Source organism: Pleurodeles waltl, chromosome 12, assembly GCF_031143425.1.
Source record: "Pleurodeles waltl isolate 20211129_DDA chromosome 12, aPleWal1.hap1.20221129, whole genome shotgun sequence".
NCBI lineage: Eukaryota > Metazoa > Chordata > Amphibia > Caudata > Salamandridae > Pleurodeles > Pleurodeles waltl.
The window spans coordinates 562226947-562246029 of record NC_090451.1 but is presented as its reverse complement, the minus strand read 5'-3'; the positions used below and the strand labels follow the sequence as shown (position 1 = coordinate 562246029).

The following is a 19083-nucleotide window of genomic DNA, read 5'->3' as shown; positions in this document are numbered from 1 at the left end:
CATATGCCAGGCAGTTACATTGCTGTCCCTCCATGCAATCACTAAGCACTATTTTCTGGATAGCTAAGCTCACCAAGAGGGGCATTTTGCCTGCTCGGTACCGCAGGACTTTCTGGTTCCGGCCTGTTCCCAGACCAGCGTCCCATGGGTACTTTGGTATTTTTTTAAAAGGTGAGGAATATGTGGCTAGATGTCTCTATCAGAAGAACAACTTACTTAGCTTCAGTAACACTCTTTCTAATAGAGACTCCGTATAGCTGCAGATTCCTCACTGACCCTCCCTTCCTGTCTGTTCTGTGAATTAAATCTATCCATTAATAAAATCCCAAGTTTAGGAATCTGCACACTGGTCTACCATTTCACATTTGGGGCTCCACGTCTGGATGCATGGGCAGTCTTAAATGCAAATGACTTCAGCATGAGGGAGTGGCACCCTTATAGGCTCCGCACATCACTTCCAGTGCGGAATGGCATCAGTGCGGAGCCGCATGGCACCACATGCTGGCACACAGAAGTACTAGGATAAACGTTTCACATTGTAGCCTCATGCTTTGGGTATATTCAAAAGGTGAGGAGGTTAGATAAAGTCTCTACCAGAAAGACTGTTATATGAGGTAAATAATTTGTTCATATGGAACAAGCACAAAAAGGAATTAACACATGGTCAGAATAAGTGAACCAATTGTACTTTCAATCGCTGAAAGTTTATCCCCTTATAAGTGATTTAAACAACTGATGCAGACAGGAGATACAACTCCAGAGTAGGCCAGAGTGTTCACTAAACCCTGTTACATCTGTGACAACGGGGCAATTGTGACTTCCACCTTAGCAATGTTGGATGGACCATTCATGGTATATTGTAATGTGTAAGATAGAAGTGCAAAATGTGCATAATCACTCTATATTTTAATTCATACAATACCATGCACAACTAAACTGATTGGTCTATCTTTCCCTCTCTGTCTCATGCTTTCTTTCTCTCTATCTCTCTCTGGCTCACTCTCTTCAGAGTGGACAGCACCAATACAAACAATACAAAGGAGGGACAATGGGAACTGGGAATAAAGATTGAGGACCTCATCTGTAAGAGATCTTCCTCCTCTGTAGGTGAGGCAGTGCTCCCCTCAACCCCAAAACCACACAAGAGTGTCAACCAAATGCCTACCAGAGACAAGTGCAGAAAAGTAAGAAATGGGGAATTTGGATACCACACTTGACAGGGGAACAGTGGAGAATATTACTCTTAGGCAAGGATGACCCAGTGGTCTAAGCATCAGACAACTACTATACCAGACCCTGAGCCTGCCTCTCTTGTCTTTCCTCTTCCCATGATCAGTGTCCATGTATCAGAATATCAGGTGCAGAGAGTACATTTTGTGGTAGCCACCTCTGAACCCTTTTGTGTCTATACCTCTCTGGAGCAAGATTATGATACATGAACATCAAGTTTTTAGTATTTTGGTGCAATAAAATTCTCACCAAATGTTTGTGCTGACAAAAATAAGTGGGTCAAAATATCAGAGGAAAGTATATCATTTTTTCCTTTAGTAAATATTATAGTTTGTCAAAATGTAGAGTACAGAAATGTTCTTTCCTCAATATTTCAATAGTGAAATGCTTATTGATAAATAGTTAAGATAATATTTACCTATTGTGGTAGATAAAATAAGACAAGCATTTGTTATGCAATAGCTCTTGCATTTGTGAGAGTTAGAGGTATTGGCCTTGTAAATGACAATGTATTTTAGCCATGTGTTTTGGTTTGAAGTGTAGTGGATGTATGCCAGGTGCCACAGCAACCCTCCCAGGCCTACTGCTGCAGGAGAGAGGACACAACAAGGTCTCCATCTTAGGAGTGTTTTTGCCTCATTCCGACAGACTGTTTGTGATACCCTAGAGATGCAACCCTTTCTAGTGTGTTTACCTAAACCTTTATAGCACCAAACATCCACAAGAGGGCACCTTTGTGGCATTTAACCTGTAAAATTAGGGGGGTCAAAAGAGTTAGGAGCAAAGAAAAGGGGGCAACAATATATTTCTCTGTGTTAACCTTTTAAAGGAATTTCCCTCTACATTGGCAATACCAGCCTAACATTTTAAAAAATGTACTGCATACATAGAGAATAACAGAAGAGGCAGTTTAACTGCAAATTAATTATAGAGATGTTAAGAATGGCACTTGCTTTGCAGCACCATGAAATGGCACAACTCGTATTACCAAGAGCTATATAAAAAAAAGTTATTCCCAGAGTGCGAGACAAAGACCCTAGGGGAGAGGATATAGTGTAAGACCCAGAGCTGCCGACTTTTGGAGCTGGGGAATACGTTTTGAGTCTTGGCGCCAGCTCAACAAGATCAGTACTTGCGTCTTGTCTGTGTTCAGCTGCAAGCAGTTGTTCTTCATCCAGTCAGTGATGCTTGTCATGCATCTGTGGAGGTTGGTTTTGGTGGTGGAGTGGTCATCGGTTTGTGAGAGGATGAGTTGGGTGTTTGCATAGGAAATTATGTTGAGACCGTGGGATCTGACGATGTTGGCCAGCAGGCTCATATATGCGGTGAAGAGTGTGGATCTGAGGGATGAGTCCTGTGGGACACTACAGGTGATCTTCTTGGTTTCAGAGGTGAAAGGTAGGGGGTGGATCCTCTGGGTTCTTCCAGTGAGGAAGGAGGTGATCCATCTGAACGTGGCCCCTTGGATGCCGATTTGGTGGAGTCTTTTGATCAGCATGTGGTGGGATACAGTGTTGAAGGCTACCGAGAGGTCGAGGAGGATCAAAGCTGCTTTTTCTCCTCGGACGATAAGGGTTTGGATGTCTTCGGTGGCTGCGCTCAGGGCAGGTTTGGTGCTGTGATTGCTGTGGAAAAAGGATTGGGAGGAGTCAAGTAGCTGGTTCTACTCCAGGTACGTCATGATTTAGTTGTTCATGATCTCTTCCATTACCTTTGCTGGGAATGGGAGCAGGTAGATTGGCTGCAGACAACATGCTTTTAGTGTTCTGACACATTCCTTCACTCTGATTAAGTGGCAATAGTCAATCAGATTTTAGGAAGTGAACTGGAATGTGTTGGTCTATCTGCTAAAAGACTTCTCGTATAAGCATGCTGGCTGAGGAAAGGAAATGCAATTGTGTGTGTATGTCTAAGGATTCCAATAAAGTGTGTTTTTTGTTTCCACTGGCCTACCCTGAAAGCTCTGATCAATTTGGGGATAGACATGGGTCTAAATCAACACTTCCAAGACAAGGCAATACAAATGTATCCTAAACTTTCTTTATTTACACTTGTATGTATATCAGATCAAAGGTTTTCTGTCTGATGCTGGCATTAGCAGTGAAAGCTGTTTTTTAATTTCCTTTGAATTTACAGCTTTAAGGCATGCGTCATAATTACACTGTCCCCTAAGCACTTCACGGCAGAGCGATACAAGCACTAAACTCTACATATTCCAGTAACTACCAAGCTTTTTAGCCTGTTAAATTCAGCCAGGTTCAAACTCCTGGGAATTATTAGGGTATGAAACAATTATTGCACCCGGTAATTACCAGCTGTAATATTTGCAGAATTTATAATCCCGACCCCCCATGAAAACAAGCGTGTGTGCAAGGTTCAGAAAACAATGTGTAACTTTTAATGAGGGCCGGTGCCTGCATGGTCTGTAATTTTTCTCCATAAAACACCATGTTGCATACTTGTACCTCCATTTAGCTATTGTCTGAATTTTCTGCACATTTAGCACTTCTTTGCATCTAAGGAAAAACTTAACATGGTATTGCTAGGTTCCAATGTGATAATAAAATAATTGTAAATCACTTAGACCACACTACAGCATAGGAAATCTGCGTCCTTAAGAACAAGAATGTAAATTCCATACTCAGAATCATAGAAAAAAACTAAATTAAACATTTGGCCAAGTGAACAAAAATCTAGAATTTTGATTTCCTAATTGCAATTCTCGCAATCAGGTAACTTTAATTTCTGATGTAAGAAAACATACACCTTCTAAATAGAGATTTCTAGTGGGTCACAAATCAACTTACCTCATGATTATTAATGAGGTAGGTTGCATCATGCAACCCATTAGGAATTGCAGCCATCACAGGTGTAGTGGCCTGCTTAGGTCAGCCGACCACTATATGTGTGATTGCTTTTTAATAAAGCAATCTTTTTTTTTAAATGCAGCCCGTTTTCCTTAAAGTACATTGGGATGTGTTTGAAAAAAGAAAATTAAACTTTTCAGTTTTATTTTTTAAGCGTAGGTACCTGCTCTTAAAAAATATTTGCATGAATCTTTTTTATTGTTTGTTTGTCTACATTAACAGAACATTACATTACATTAATGTCGTTCCTCATAACATGACAGCACATTAGTCGCATATCTCATGAGTCACATGAGATTCTCAATGGGTGGTATAATAAACAGCGCCTAGAATGAGGAACTGTTATGATGGCTACCAAATCGTGTGAACTGCACATTATAACCAGTAGTGTCTGTGGAGGCTTTAGTAATGAAAACGTATGCATTGATTGATTGACTACATGCGTTCAAATATATATTGAAGTGTCTAGCAACTCTGTGGCTCTACTAAGTGGCAGTTAGTGTGATTATGGATTTGTGTATAAGTGCAAATTCTAGGGCAATGTTAAGCAAAACAGTAAAATACAATAACAAGAAAATTCAATGGAATAGAATATGGAGCCCGAGACAGTCACCTCAATACCCCGCCATGCAAGGAGTTCTCTGGCATGGTTACAGGAATGCCCATACATAGATTAATTAGCTTGTGTTGAATCATAAATTGTCACCAATAAACCATTCTGGATCCTCGTATTGAAGTGCAATGAGTGAGTAAATGACCAATGACACCCCCAACCCACTAAATAATTCTATGGCTGCTGAGCTGCTGTGGGTAATTGAGATGTCGTAGTGGTGTCAGTCTCTGCCTCCAGACCACGGAAAGATGACAACATCGCCCGCAGCTGTCAGATAAGGGATATTTACGTAGGCCAAGTGCATCCTCTCACATCAGCGCCACCCCTTCAGCCTCCGCCCATGTCAGAAAGGAGTGTTTCCAGGGCAGCGCAAATGGTGCTTCAGCGGCTTTCCATCTTCGGGTTATCAACCGTTTGGCTGTTAAAAGCCCGAGGTCTAGGAATTTGGTGGTAGCCTTGCAGTCCGTGCTTCTAGGAAATGGGCCTAGCACACAGGTTTCCCATTTGTGTGGCAGTGCACGCGATGTGCATGATGACAAACATGTCACGATAGTGCCCCAATAGATATGTAGAGGGGCAAGACCACAACATGTGGAGGACATCCACATTTATTTGTTTGCAACAGGGCCAGGCTGCATCAGTACGGTAGAAGTATCTATTAATGCAGACCGGGGTTAGGTATGCTTTATGAATAATATAATATTGGATGAGTCAGAATCTGGAGTTGCGGGGGATAGTTGTATGGCTGGACAGGGCTGATCTCCACTGTGCATCTGTAAAAGGAACACCGGAGTACCCCTCCCATTCAGCGTGCAGCGTACTGTGATCGTGTTGTGTGTGAGTTCGAAGCGCATCTGCGAAGCGCATCTGTGAACCATCTAATCAGATGCCTTCCCTGTCCCATAACCTGCACATATTGTATTAGTAAATGAGTTGGAGGTGCAGTTGTCAGGTCCCCACACCCGTTCCATAATGACCTCAACAACGAGTTATATAACAGGAAGTGTCCCATAGGGAGGCCCGTTTTCAGCCACCAGTGCAGGAAATGGAGGCAGTTTGTTATCGTTATAGAGATCCCCCAACGTGTATAAGTCCACAGCATGCCACGGCCTGAGTTCAATGGCAGATATGACTCCCGGGCCACGAGGTGTACCCAGCAGGGCCAATGCCGGGGCAAATGGGATGGTCCCCTTCGTAAGATGTAGGCACCTGCGGTAGCAGCAATAGGCTACATTAAGCAAGAGCTCCCCAGGTGGCGCTGAGTGCTCAAATGGGTGGAAAAGGTGTGTTAGTTGTGCAAGTGACAAGGGCTTGGAGGTGGTCGCAGTGTCATAAAGATGAAGTTCTACCAGCCATCAGGACACCCACTGAAGCTGTGAGGCCAGATAGTATTGCTCCAGGTTCGGCACCGAAAGGCTGACATGCTCCAAAGGTAAGTAGAGTTTTTTCAGTGCTACTCTGCAACGACCCTTATTCCAGATAAATTCACGTAATCTGGGCTCCAGTTCCCTAAAAAAACTAACTGGGATGTGATATGGCAGATTAGAGAAATAGTATAATAATTGCGGTAGCACTATCATCTTCAGGAGGGCAACTCGGCCTGCAACTGAAAGTGGCAGCGATTGGCAAAAGGTCATTTGGAAGCGGATGGATGCCACTGCCCTTCTAAGATTTCCGTCATATAGATCCTCCCTCCGATGGCATATTTGGATGCCTAGATATCGGAACGTCCGTGGCTGCCAAAGGACATCAGCACCAAAAAGACACAGCTCTGGATTCGGAAGCTCCAGGTCGAAGGGGAAGAGGCATGATTTTGCCCAGTTGACTCGCAGGCCTGAGGGAGCTGCAAAGCACTGTAGGATGATCCCAATCACTGAAGGGATATGATTGATGTCTCTGAAATACAACAGGAGGTCGTCGGCATACAGTGATACGGTATACAGACCATCACCCAGCAATAGTGTATACCCCGACTGCGAAGCTCTGCGGCCAGTGGTTCCATTGTCAGGGAGAAGAGTAACAGGGAAAAGGGGCAGCCCTGTCTTGTGCCCCTGTATACTCCAACTGGGTCCAAGATGTTCCCACCCATGTTGACCCAAATCCTAGGGCAGGTGTATAAGAGTTTCACCATTCGCAAGAAATATGGGCCAATGCCAAACTGCAGTAAAGATTCAAAGAGATACGGCCATTCCAGTGAGTTAAAGGCCTTCTCTAGGTCAAGGACCAGGCATCCCTTTCACGGCCAGTCTCACGTTGAGTATCTCATGATACGGAATAGGCGCCTGATATTGTGAGAAGTGTCTTGCATGGGTACGAATCCATTTTGATCAATGTAAACCAGTTGTGAGACCAAGGGTGCTAAACGTGTCGCCAGAGCCTTAGCTAGAATTTTATAATCATATAATCAGTATTGAGCATCGCCAGTGGTCTGTAGGAGCCAAGTTCTGATGGGTCCCTGCCAGGTTTAGGGAGCGATACCAACAGTGCCTCTCTTTGCAATGCCGAAAGGGATGCCCCTTGTATGGATTCCTCGTATACTGAAGGAGGTGAGGTGTAAGGGTTGCAGAGAAGGTCTTCTAGAAGTCAGCCTGTAGGCCATCCGGACCAGGGGCTCTGCTTGCAGATAGGGCATGAATACCTCCATGGATCTCAGAAAGCGTTAGCGGCTCCTCCAGCTCCTCCCGTTGGGCGTCCATCAAGCAGGGCAGAGTAATTGATGAGAAAAAACCTTCACAGGCCTGCTGGTTCAATGGTACAGTAGAGCTATAGAGTGTAACCTCAGAATGGATCTCTGTGGGAGTGTGAAGTACACTCCTTGTCACTGAGCGAAGCTCCACAACCGGGACCTGGTCTTACTCCCTCTGGGTCAGCCAGGCTAAAAGCTTGCCCGACTTGTCAGCAGAAGCATATGTGGGCGCTGAGTGGGCCGCATAGTTTAAGCAGTGTAGCCTCTCCAGAAGGGACATATGCTCAACCCGGGCTGATGATAATCGTGCCATTCCTGCAGAATTTTTTGTAGCATTCTGTTCAAGTTGCAACAAAGTAATTTCCACCTTTGTGAGAGCACTGTCAATAGAGTGACGCAGATTCCACTGCATACCCATACAGTGGCCCCTACTGAAGACCTTAAATGCATCCCCCTCAACCAAATCGGAGGATGCCGTGCCTAATTTATTTTCGAAGTATTCGGGGATCGCTCCATCCAACGACGCCCTAAATGCTGCATCCTCCAGGAGCTCAGGCTGTAGCCTCCAGGTGGGAATACGTGAGGGAGAGATGTCCCATCCCAGTCGCAAGAGTTGTAGGTTGTGATCCAAATGAGTACGACCTAAATAGTCCATATCCAACATTGCAGGATATAAATTAGTTGTGCATAGAAGTCTATCAAGATGAACATGCAAGTGATGTGGGGCGGAGTAGTATGAGTGGACTCTGGCGGTAGCGTTATGGTGGTGCCAAATATCTAGCAGACACCAATTCTGGAGCCAGGCGTTCAGCACACGCGCAGCAACCATGGTAGGTGCTGTGGACAATGCAGGGAAGGATCGGTCTAAGTTGGGATCCAGCACACTATTAAAGTCCCCCCAATAACCAAGAGCAGCCACTCCATCTTGAAAGCTGACTGGACAGTGAGTGGAAGAAGGAGGCTTGATCCGTGTTTGGTGCGTATATGGAGCCCAAAACCAGGGCTCGACCTGCAAGTCATCCCCGCACCAAGACATAGCGTCCCTGTTCGTCAATAATTTGATCTTCTTCCACAAAGGGGGTGCCTGGCCTAATCCAAACTAAGGCACCTCTGGTGTAGGAAGAATAACCTGTCGCGTAGAGTTGTCCCCTCCATCGTCGCCGCAAACAAAGCACTTCAGGCTGCGCCAGGTATGTGTATTGAGTGTCTCTTAAGATATGAGTATATGGAATTCTTGCGTGCAGGCGTGAGTATGCCATGCACATTCCACGTAAGAACGGAATAGGGGTTCTTGGTGGATCATTGTAACGATAGCGACTAATCGGCTGAGTGCCGCATATATGAGAAATGGTATTGACAACAGAGGGGCTCCGGCAGAACGGTAGGTTGAAAGGTGCCAGACTCCATTCCAAAACTAACAAAAAAAATACCATTAGAGCAGAGGGACAACCGGTATCTGCCCAAACTGAGCAACTTGTAGAGTTAACAGAACAGCTGTGAACAACAGGTCTCCATTATTAGGAGAGTGGGGAAGGCAAGGTGAGTTGTTGGTGATTGTAAGGTAGAGCAGGTTCCCCGGGTAATATGAATGTAGGGGGCCAATGGGGGTGAAGCGGAGAAGTGTGTGAGGAGAACAGGAGTGCGAAGCAGCCCACAGGAAGCCATCGCCAGCGCCCAGAAACGTTGAAGACTGTTCCATGGCAGGCATAGTCTGAATCGGGTCGTGAAGTAGGTAGCATGGGCATCACTTCCATCTATAGAATCTACAACAGTTGAGGGGGAAGCAATCTCCCGATGACACCGTCTGGGAGCGATATCAGCAGGCAAAGGTCAATGTATAGACGTTAGAGCAGATCATCTGCCGTCTGGAGCGTCACCTCCAGGTAAGCCGGGGATCCCAACTCAGATGAGTTCTCAAGAGAGGAAGGTACCTCACCGTTGGACTGTGAGAGTTCTGTCTTCACTTCCGAAACAACCGGGAGTACATTAATAGCCGCCGCCGACGACTGCAAAACGCAGCAATGCTCCTGTAGGATCTGCTCCAGATCGGGAACACGCTTCACCTTCCTCGGGGTGGCTGCCTGATTTCTGCAGTTTTGCCTCTTGCGGGAGCGGCGGCCCTGCGTTGTTGGGGGATCTGTTACTGTGTCCCGCCCACTGATGCAAGCAGTAGATTCTAGCCACTCCCATGCTGATTCTGGTGTGGTAAAAAAGTGGGACTGGTACTCGGCTGGAAATAGGAGGGAGTAAGTGAGATTAAGGGCCCGGAGCTTAGGTTTTAAAGGCAGATATGAGACGCGTTGCCTTTGTACAGCAAGCGTATAATCGGGAAACAGCATGACTTGGGCATTGTTCACTCGGATCGGGGGCAACAACCTGACCACTCGGGGGATAATGTCTCTATCTGCATAATGACGTAGACTGAGCAGAAAGGGACGTGGACCGGTCCCCGGTGGCCACGCCCTGGTAGGGGCCCTATGCGCACGCTGCACCGAGAATAAAGGCATCAAGAACCGCTCCAGCACTAGCCCCCGAAGCCAGGACTTAGAGTAGGAGACCGCATCCAGGCCTTCCATACCTTCCGGTAGGCCTATGACCCGAATATTATTTCTCCTGGTGCGACCTTCAGCATCCTCAACACGATATTCCAGCTCGCCTATTTGGGTCAGAGTGTCGTGCATCAAAGAATCTAGCTGAGACTTTGCAGGTGCCAGTTCATCAAGCCTACCCTCGAGAGTGCATGTTCTGTCTGCCAGTTTGCGATGATCTGCATGAAGCAAGGTAAGGTCGCTGGTCACCTTATCTATTTTGCCCTCAAGAGATGTGCGGGCCTGTTCCAAAGAAGCTCCTATGCGCTCCACTGCCGCCAACACAGCGTCCAACTTGTGACTGTCCAGATGTAACGCTTCTGATCAGGACCAGTCCCAGATAGAGGCGGACAGTGCCCACCATGTCTGCACCAAGGAAAATGTGTATGCTGCTACAAGTAGTCGCTGCAGGCACCAGTCGGATCAAGGCAAACGTGGGCAGGGAGGCCAGCTTGCACGTGCCGTCTGAAAGCGAGACGCAGGAGCACGAGCAGGCCCCTCCTCTGTCTCACCTGAACCACAAGAAAGGTCAAACCGTGCACGGGCCCGTAGGAGGCAGGTAAGGCGACCCGTCAACGCAGCTGATCCGGGTGCCTCCAGAAGGAAGTAACTCCTCCGTTCTCTAGGCCTTGAAGCAACAGTAGGCAGGGAGGAGGTCAAACAGGAGCCCCCTCCGTGCAGGGCACAGCCATCAACAGGGTCAGGCGTTGGTTCATGAGCGACAAGTGCACGAGCAGGATAGGCCTGCTTGTATGTGCACCAGAGTCAATGGGGCGCAGCAGCACAAGCAGCCTCTCTGCTCATCACGGCACTGTCCCAATGGGTGTCCATGCAGGGCGGTCCAGGGCCAGGCAGCCGTGGCGCGCGGTCGCACCAGCACTCACCAGTAGCCGCAGTGAGCCCACGCTCCTCCAGTCTGCACGCGTAGTCACAACAAGTTCCAGGCCTGTTGCAGAACATCAAAGGTCGGCGAGCAGCAGAGGCGCGTTGGCACCTCTAGTCTAATCTGGCACCTAAACAGCACCACCAGCACTCGCCTATACACAGCTGTCTCCACAGGCTGCGCGCGGCCGCAGCTCCTCCCTCCAGCAAGGTCTGCTCTCCCAGTCCTCACCAGGGAGGCCGCCTCCAGCAGCCCCACACGCGGCGCAACAGCTCCGGCAGAATTCCCACAGTCAGAGCCATCGACCCACCGGAGGCTCTGCTTAGCAATGTGCAGGGTGGGCGGCAGTCATCAGCCCCCCGTGCCGCTGTTCAGATGGATAAACTGGGGTTGACAGCGGAGCTCGGTCAAATCCCGCCCGCCATCTTGGCTCGCTGACCATGCCCCCACTCTTAAAAAATATTTGTTTCAACATTCACAGAAGGGAAGGGGATCCCTTCTCAATTGCGGATGATTGCCACCTCCTTTGAGGTCTTGCTAAGGTATGTATGTTTTGGGACCATAATTCGGTCACAAAACATTCATACAAACCTCTGTGTTTCTGTGTTTGGAAGGGACTCCCAAAACCCACCCCTTCCAAATACCGAATCCCTAAACACAATTGACGATTCGGTAACGTTGCTGAATCCCAATTTGTGCTTTGTACGTATAAAAAAACATTTTTGCGGTCGGAAATGACCCTATTCTTCAAATCAGGTGATTTCGGACCGAAAAAATGCTTTCTACAAATGGCCCATCGTTTCTGCAAGTTATTTTCATGCAAAGGCAAACTAACAGCAAATGCGCGAAGCAACCCAGCTCAATATTCCAGTAATTATTGTAAATTCTAATTAAAAATCTAAACGAGGGCATTAGTAAACATGGCTGTTTTATATTTATGTCATTGTTACATTATATGTTGGGAGGCAAAAATAATAAGATAGTGAAAGTAGTTACAGACTTGAATTGCTAAAGAATATAAATACGCCTGATACAAAACAGCTTTAGTGATACAACCCGCAGATGGCAAGAAACACCCAGGCAAAAAGCCAGAATAATTATCCAATTCTCTAAGGAAATATAGCAAAATCGGTGTTGATGTTTATTAATTTGGTGAACAAATGTCAGAATATGGATGGAAAATCTCAAAACACAAAGATGTACTCTTTGACGAAAGAACTACAAAACATTTCTCCATTTAATAAGAAACATAATTACATTGTGGTGATTGTATGACTGCAGACTTATTAGAAATTCAGACTAAAATGCTTCTCAACAAGTTATGTCAAACAATACTGTTACAAACCAGAACGAAGAGGTAAAAACACAGTTTAGATGCATTGTGGTTTCATGAATAATGCCAATATGGACACAAGGAGGTTAACTTAATCTGTTTACATTCTCTCTGATGACAATGTTTACTTTAAATACAATATGAGCAAATTAAATACAGGTACTCCCTGAGCAATTGATGCTCCTGGCTGATATGATGGTATTTATTTCTATTAAACCTGCAATCAGTTCCGTGTTAGAATATCCCTCTGTCAAAGCCTTGCTCTTTCTGATTTGTAATGCAATTGAGGTCATCTGAGGAGCTGAAATTATGTTGCAGGACAGGAAGTTTAGTCCGGCCAGAAATGTGCAGACCTCAAGGAAAGCAAAAAATACATCTCTCACTGCAAACAGCGTCACCGGATGAAAATCTCAGCTCCATTAAAAAACGAAAAAAGATAAGGATAAACATGTATTGCCCTTCCTCCAAGTGTTGATTTACTACTGCGTGTAGAGACCTCTACATCCTCCAAATTACAATACTTCTCACCAAGTAGGAGCGGACAAAAATGCACTTTACCTAAGTACCTAATAAAATTTGTTGTACTGCATTGAATTCTCGACACACAAACGAACACACACAAGCATACACATTCTCACCCACTTGCATTCACTCTCCTCTGTCTTATACCAGCATGTTCTATACAGAAGCTTGTCTTTATAGCCTTAGAGCATGCCGCACTGGGCTATACCTGCTATTAAAGGACCGAGTCAAAGGAAAGGGCCTTTAAAAAGGAAGCAGAACTTTAATGGCCGGTCCAGCCCAGCTACAAAGGGCTATAACTATTCTAGTGCTGGGTGATTCTGAGGAGTGTATATGGCGCTGTCTGTCAATCCACTAAAGTATCTATTGGTGTTCTGTACTCATAGTACTAGTGATGGTGCACCTAACAGAAGATCACCCAAAACTCCCTATACTCAGTGATCATAAATCACTGATATCAACATTGCTATATATATATAGGGCACACATCAAATAAAAAATCCATTTGAACTCATTTTTCTTGTTAAGTTTAGCATCTTAACCATCAATACTTGGGGTCCCATATAAACTATGATGTTTTGATGTAGGCTACTTGACAGCGGGTTGAAAGTTTTCCGGTACGCCGATATGTTAAGAACACAGCGATTTACATATTATACACAATCTGGTATGCGTTATGAAATCGCGGGGTTTGGAACTTCGATACTCTGTCTATTGACATTGGAACGATTAGGTATTGAGGTTTATTTTTGTTAATATATATTGTAGATTCATTTGGCAAGATATAAAGCATGGGGGTGATACTCGTGGGCACCCAAGACTAATAAATAAGTTAACGAGGTACTGGAGTTCACACAGCTATTGATGTAACTTTTGGTGAAAAGCTGTTCTGAGTAGAAAAAAAAGGGAAAAGAAGATAAAAAGGCATTCAACTATACTATAACAAGGGGAGCTTACCAATGTGGTTTATTCACAGACGATAAAGATACACTATATAACGAAGTCCCACTTTGGTTGAAATACAGGGGAAAAAACAAAATCCGGAAACCACAGAATATAAGGAAACATATGGAGAAATAGTTGGAAGGAAGCTATAGGTACTTTAATATGGTGAAGGGATGACTTACATACCTATTCGTTATAGCGTTATCGACAGGACTGCACATGTATACGCCTGCACAATCAATAATACTTTATGAGTAAACACATTTTGGATTAAGATATTTTTTCATGTGTGCATTTTAAACACTGCTTGTTTATAGGGTTCTTTATTTATTCACTATTCAATGGTCACTTACTATATGATTTTTTGTATACTATCATTATGGCACTTTTTTATTTGGGCTGAATGGTATGAATTATTAATAATATCAGTATCCCACTCTTTGCACAAGAGGTGTAATTGGGTGCTTATTATGTTTTTTTTTTTTTTTTTTTTAAATGAATGGACAACTTTATGTAATTGCAACCCTGATGAAGTCACGGGGTACCCCCCGGACGAAACACGTGTTGGCGGCAAGTGGCAAGTAAAGATTGAGACTTACGGCTGAAAATCAAAATCCAAAGAATAAAAGACAAGAAAACTGACTTCAAATTGACTTTTTACTTGATGCATGCCCTATATATATAGCTACAAAAGCCTATAAGGCTGTTAAACCATTCTGCCACTAGAGGGCATAATGTTCTGATGAAATAAAGGTCTAAGGGAGCCTGAGGTGATTGAAATCGCTTTGGACTCCCTGAGGCCTTTGTTCATAGCTGTTGCTGTGAACAAAGAACATTAGAATGTTGAGGCTCGATTTTACCAGCCATTAGAAGCCTGGAGCACTCCATTGTCTCAAATGGAGCTCCCAACATTCCAATGTTCTAATATAAGATAGACTAATAAAATGCAGCCCACTGTCTAAATTCTGATTGTCTGTTGCTAACTAATTAGTGTAAAATGGTGTTTAAAAACACTGAAAGTGTATTGTGATGACTGAGAGATGAGAAATGAGAATGACTGATGAAGAGTGGGGGATAAGAATTAGAATGAGGAATACGAATGAGTAACAGGGAATAAGAAGGCAGGATAGGATGCAGGATGAGGGATACCCATGAGGGAGGAGGAATAAGGACTAGAAAAGAGGTTTCAGGAATGGTGAATGAGGAATTACAATGAGGGCTGAGGGACAGGGAATAAATAAGATTGTTGGATGAAGATTATGAGATGAAGGGTGACGGGAAAAGAATCAGAAAGATAGATTAGGAATAAGATTGGGGATGAGCAATATGAATGAGTGATGAAGAATAAAAAATAGGAATGATGCATGATAATCAATAAGGAATAGGTATAAAAGATAATGAATAATGAATGAGGAGTAAGAGTCAAGGTTGAAGAATGAGATTTGATTGATAAGAAGTAAATAATGAGTGACGAGGAGTGATGGATGAGTGTTGAGACTCAGGGATCAGAAATGTGGAGTGATGACAATTGATGAGGGATGATGGGCTAGAGGTAGGGATGAGGAGTGATGGATGATCGATGAGAAGTTAATAATGAGGTATGAGAGTGATGGAAGAGGGATGGTTATTAGAAGTAAGAATGAGAAGTGAGAATTCAGGAGTGATGTTAGGTGGGCAAGAAGTAGGGATGAAGAATTCCTGGATAAGAGATGAGAAGTGAGAAATGGGGTATGAGAGCGATGGAAGAGGGTTGAAACATAGGCATAAGAAATGAGGAGTGATGATGATTGATGATGGACTAGAAGTAGGGCTGAGGAGTGATAATAAGAGATCGGAAATGAGGACTGAGGTTTGAGAATGATGGAAGAGGAATGATTATTAGAAGTAGGAATGAGAAGTTAGGAATGAGGAATGAGGAGTGATGGTTGATGGATGAGAAGTAGGAATGAGGAGTTATTGATAAGATATGAGAACCGAGAAATGAGGTATGAGTTTTATGGAAGAGGGATGATTATTAGAAGTAGGAATGAGAAGTGAGCAATGATGAGTGATGGTTGAGGGACGGGAGGTGGGAATGAGGAATGATGGATGAGAGATGAGAAGTGAGAAATGGGATATGAGAGTGATGGAAGAGGGTTGAAATTTCAGTGTAAGAAATGAGGAGTGATACGATGGATGAGGGATGCTGGACGAAAAGTAGGGGTGAGGAGTGATGGATGAAAGATGAGAAGTGAGGGATGAGGTTTAAGAGTAATAGAAGAGGGATGATTATTAGAAGTAGGAATGAGGAGTGATGGTTGATGGATGAGAAGTAGAGAGGAGGAGCAATTGATGAGAAAAAGCGAAAATTAGGTATGAGAGTGATCGAAGAAGGATGATTATTAGAAGTAGGATTGCGAAGAGAGGAATGAGGAGTGATGGTTGATGGACGAGAAATAGGAATGAGGAGTGATAGTTGAAAGATTAAAAGTGAGAAATGAGGCATGAGAGTGATGAAAGAGGGATGATTAGAAGTAGGACTGCAAAGTGAGGAATGAGGACTGATGAAAGAGAGATGAGAAGAGAGAAATGGGGTATAAGAGTGATGGAAGAGGGATAATTAGAAGTAGGAATGAGAAGAGTTGATTGAGGGATAATAAGCAGGAATGGGGGGTGGGGAATGCAGGATGATTGGCGGGGGATGATGGCTAGGAGGTGTGGATAAGAAGTGAGGGATGAAGGATGAGAAACGAGGAATGCATATATCCTGTATGATTGCTGTACACTATGCCGGTATTATTATGGCTGCATGGATGGTGTGTATGTTTCCTTGTTTAGAAAGCGTTAATCGTGATATAACAGAAAATGTGAACGTATTACAAATGATTTTCCTTCACTATTAAATGCGAATACCCTCAAATGTATCTTGTATAAACTCTGGACCGATGTAACTGTCCATTATGCATGTGTTCATTATAGTAATTCTCTCATTCAGAAATGTGCCTTGTCTATAACTATGTTACCGCCCCGCCCCCCTCCCCCCGGTCAAATCACCCGCGCGAGCGGGCTACCAGCACAGTAATCATGCCAATGTTGTGTTCTCCGGTTACCCCAGCAACACAGTGATGTGAGGCCCAGACCGCTGATCTCACTGCGGGATCAAGCGGGGGATAGAGGGGGGCTTACATGTGAATGGGATGCTGAAGTTCAGGACAGCAATCCTGAATGCAGTACTCCTGGGAAAAAGGCTGCACCTCGAGATTCCCCTGTTGTTATGCAATGTTATTTATGTTTTAGAGAGGTATTAAAACATCGTTATGTCGTAGTGTTCAGTCACGATGCAGTATGTTAGGCTGGTAATGCGTCAGCATCCTACCAAGTTGCTTCTGGGGCGCAGGTGGCGCTGACTGCTGGGGGCCAACAGAGCGGCTGACAAGGGGAGTGTTGCCAAGTTATTTCTTTATATAGCGCTGTTACCAGCTAGTGGGGTAACTGTTGAGTACGGCATAAAGGGTACAGATACAAGGAGCAGTGTATTTTTATGGGACGCTACTGAATGCCCTAAGCACTTGAGCTTTAGAATTTTGAAAGGTGGCAGACCGGGGGAGTTGGAGACTAACTTTCTCCATGACAGTATAACCTTGTCAGGCGAAGGCTCGGAGTAAATCAAATGTGCAGAGATTCTGGCTGGCCGGAGTTACTGTTCAGGCGGCTCTGCCATTTTACTCCTATTATGAGTTAACTTCTCTTGGAATGGGTGATAGCCGTGCAGCTGCGGAATCACCCTGCGGTATTCTGCGTGCCGTTCTCTTTACCGAGGGGTTTAACGCAAACATGTACCACCTGCTGAAGGGCCTCACGCAGTCTTTGTGGTGCAAGCTCCACACGGCCTGAGTCTAAACGACTCACGCAGTCTGCGCCCAAAGCAATCTCCGCGCTGTCTAGGTGCCTAAATTCCGCAAACACTGTCTGCGTCCCGGCTCTTCGCAGTGCATGTGCCCCAAGAAGCTCCTTGCACGCTACACAATCTCTCTGCCCAAGCTCGTTACACAGTCTTGGTGTCCGAAAGGAACTCCTCGGTCTGTGAGTCCTAACTTCAGCCGCAATACCTGCCCAGCTCCTCTCGGTGTACATTCTCTCGAGCCGAGCCCGTACGCCCAAGCAGCGCTTTCAGATTCAGCCTGTTACCGATCCAATGTGGATGAAACGAGGGGCGTTGAGCTGATGTGCGGGGAGCGAGGCGACCGTGCGCCCGCCTCTCTGTGTATATGACCCCGCCAGCAAATTGATGTTATTAATATCCCCGGCTCGAAGCTCCTCGGAAACCATGACTGAATTATCCGCAGACCGGAACGTGGACGCCCAGCACGTTATTTACATTTTAGCATTCGCAGTTGTTTCCATTACAGCTATTTCAAACCCAACTCTTGTCTGTACAGAAAAACACCCCTTGAATAATTGTGCAAGTGCTCACTCCCACCTCATCGGTCACCAGTACAGAAGTCTCTTGCCTGCTCCACGCCAGGATACTGGTCTCACGCCTGGAGAGTCTCGTCAGGACCGCATGTGCAAGACACTGACATTTCCTTCCAAAGGCCCCAGCCAAATAACTGACCAGCTCGTTCTGAGCCCAACAGGACAGCGCTTTAACGACAGCAACGTGTTCTTTGTAGAGATTTTACCTCCAGTATTTTGTTTGCAGATCCACTAAAACAAGTATTAATTTGCCGAGGTTATTACTGAGATTTAAAACTGAGATCGGAAGGGTTAATCTCAGACATCTGCAGCCGATTCATTATCTCATTGAGCAAGTGCCTTAAAACATTAAAAAAGACTGGGAAACACTGCTCACCCTGTAGTAGCGCCTACCTCTGATTCCCTCGGAGGGACGGCACTGAGCAGTGGAAGCCTGTGTGGCTCTTACCTCTCTGTCGCTGTGCGAATCTCAGCAGCCCAGCCCTGCTCCCGCCTAGTCTCCAGAATGAACGGCTGCTATAAACGCTGCGGGGCTATTATCTTCTGTTTATGCCTGTATCCATAGAGACATCCTGTTAAACATCTAGGGAGTGCACCATCAGCGATCTAACGCAGTGAGAGTAGCCAAGGTCATTGACCAAGCCCAAATCTTGTAGCCTCCTCGCCAGAGACCTGAGGGATGTGCCTTGTTATTGCTTCCCGACCAAGTAATGCTGCTGCGCTTCAACGAGGGGCTGCGAGAAGCTTCTCTTCGCCCTCCTACATTCTGTAACCCTTCCCTGCCTGCAGCAGTTGCCGGCCATACACACTGAGTGATGGTGACTGCTGATCTGAGGCACACAGACTGCACAATGTTGTGTTTTTGTGCGTCAACGATAGGTGCTACTGCACCCACCTTGAACCAAACATTTTGGGATTTGAAGATAGGACATGAGGGCTTACCAGGAGGTGCTCCACCATC

At 45.3% G+C, this 19083-nt stretch overlaps 1 protein-coding gene across 4 annotated transcripts in view; it reads right to left on the bottom strand.

Annotated features, from left to right (window-relative positions):
• The window catches only part of TPPP3 (tubulin polymerization promoting protein family member 3), a 175980-nt gene extending 157148 nt beyond the window's left edge, over positions 1–18832 (bottom strand). Inside the window, exon 1 of one of the 4 annotated variants that reach the window (XM_069217666.1) lies at positions 18499–18832. The gene's annotated coding sequence lies outside the window, so the exon portion shown is untranslated. Of the gene's footprint in view, positions 1–18126 lie in introns of all 4 variants that reach the window. The other 3 variants (XM_069217667.1, XM_069217665.1, XM_069217668.1) reach the window with 3 other exon arrangements.
• Between the last annotated feature and the right edge of the window lie 251 nt (positions 18833–19083).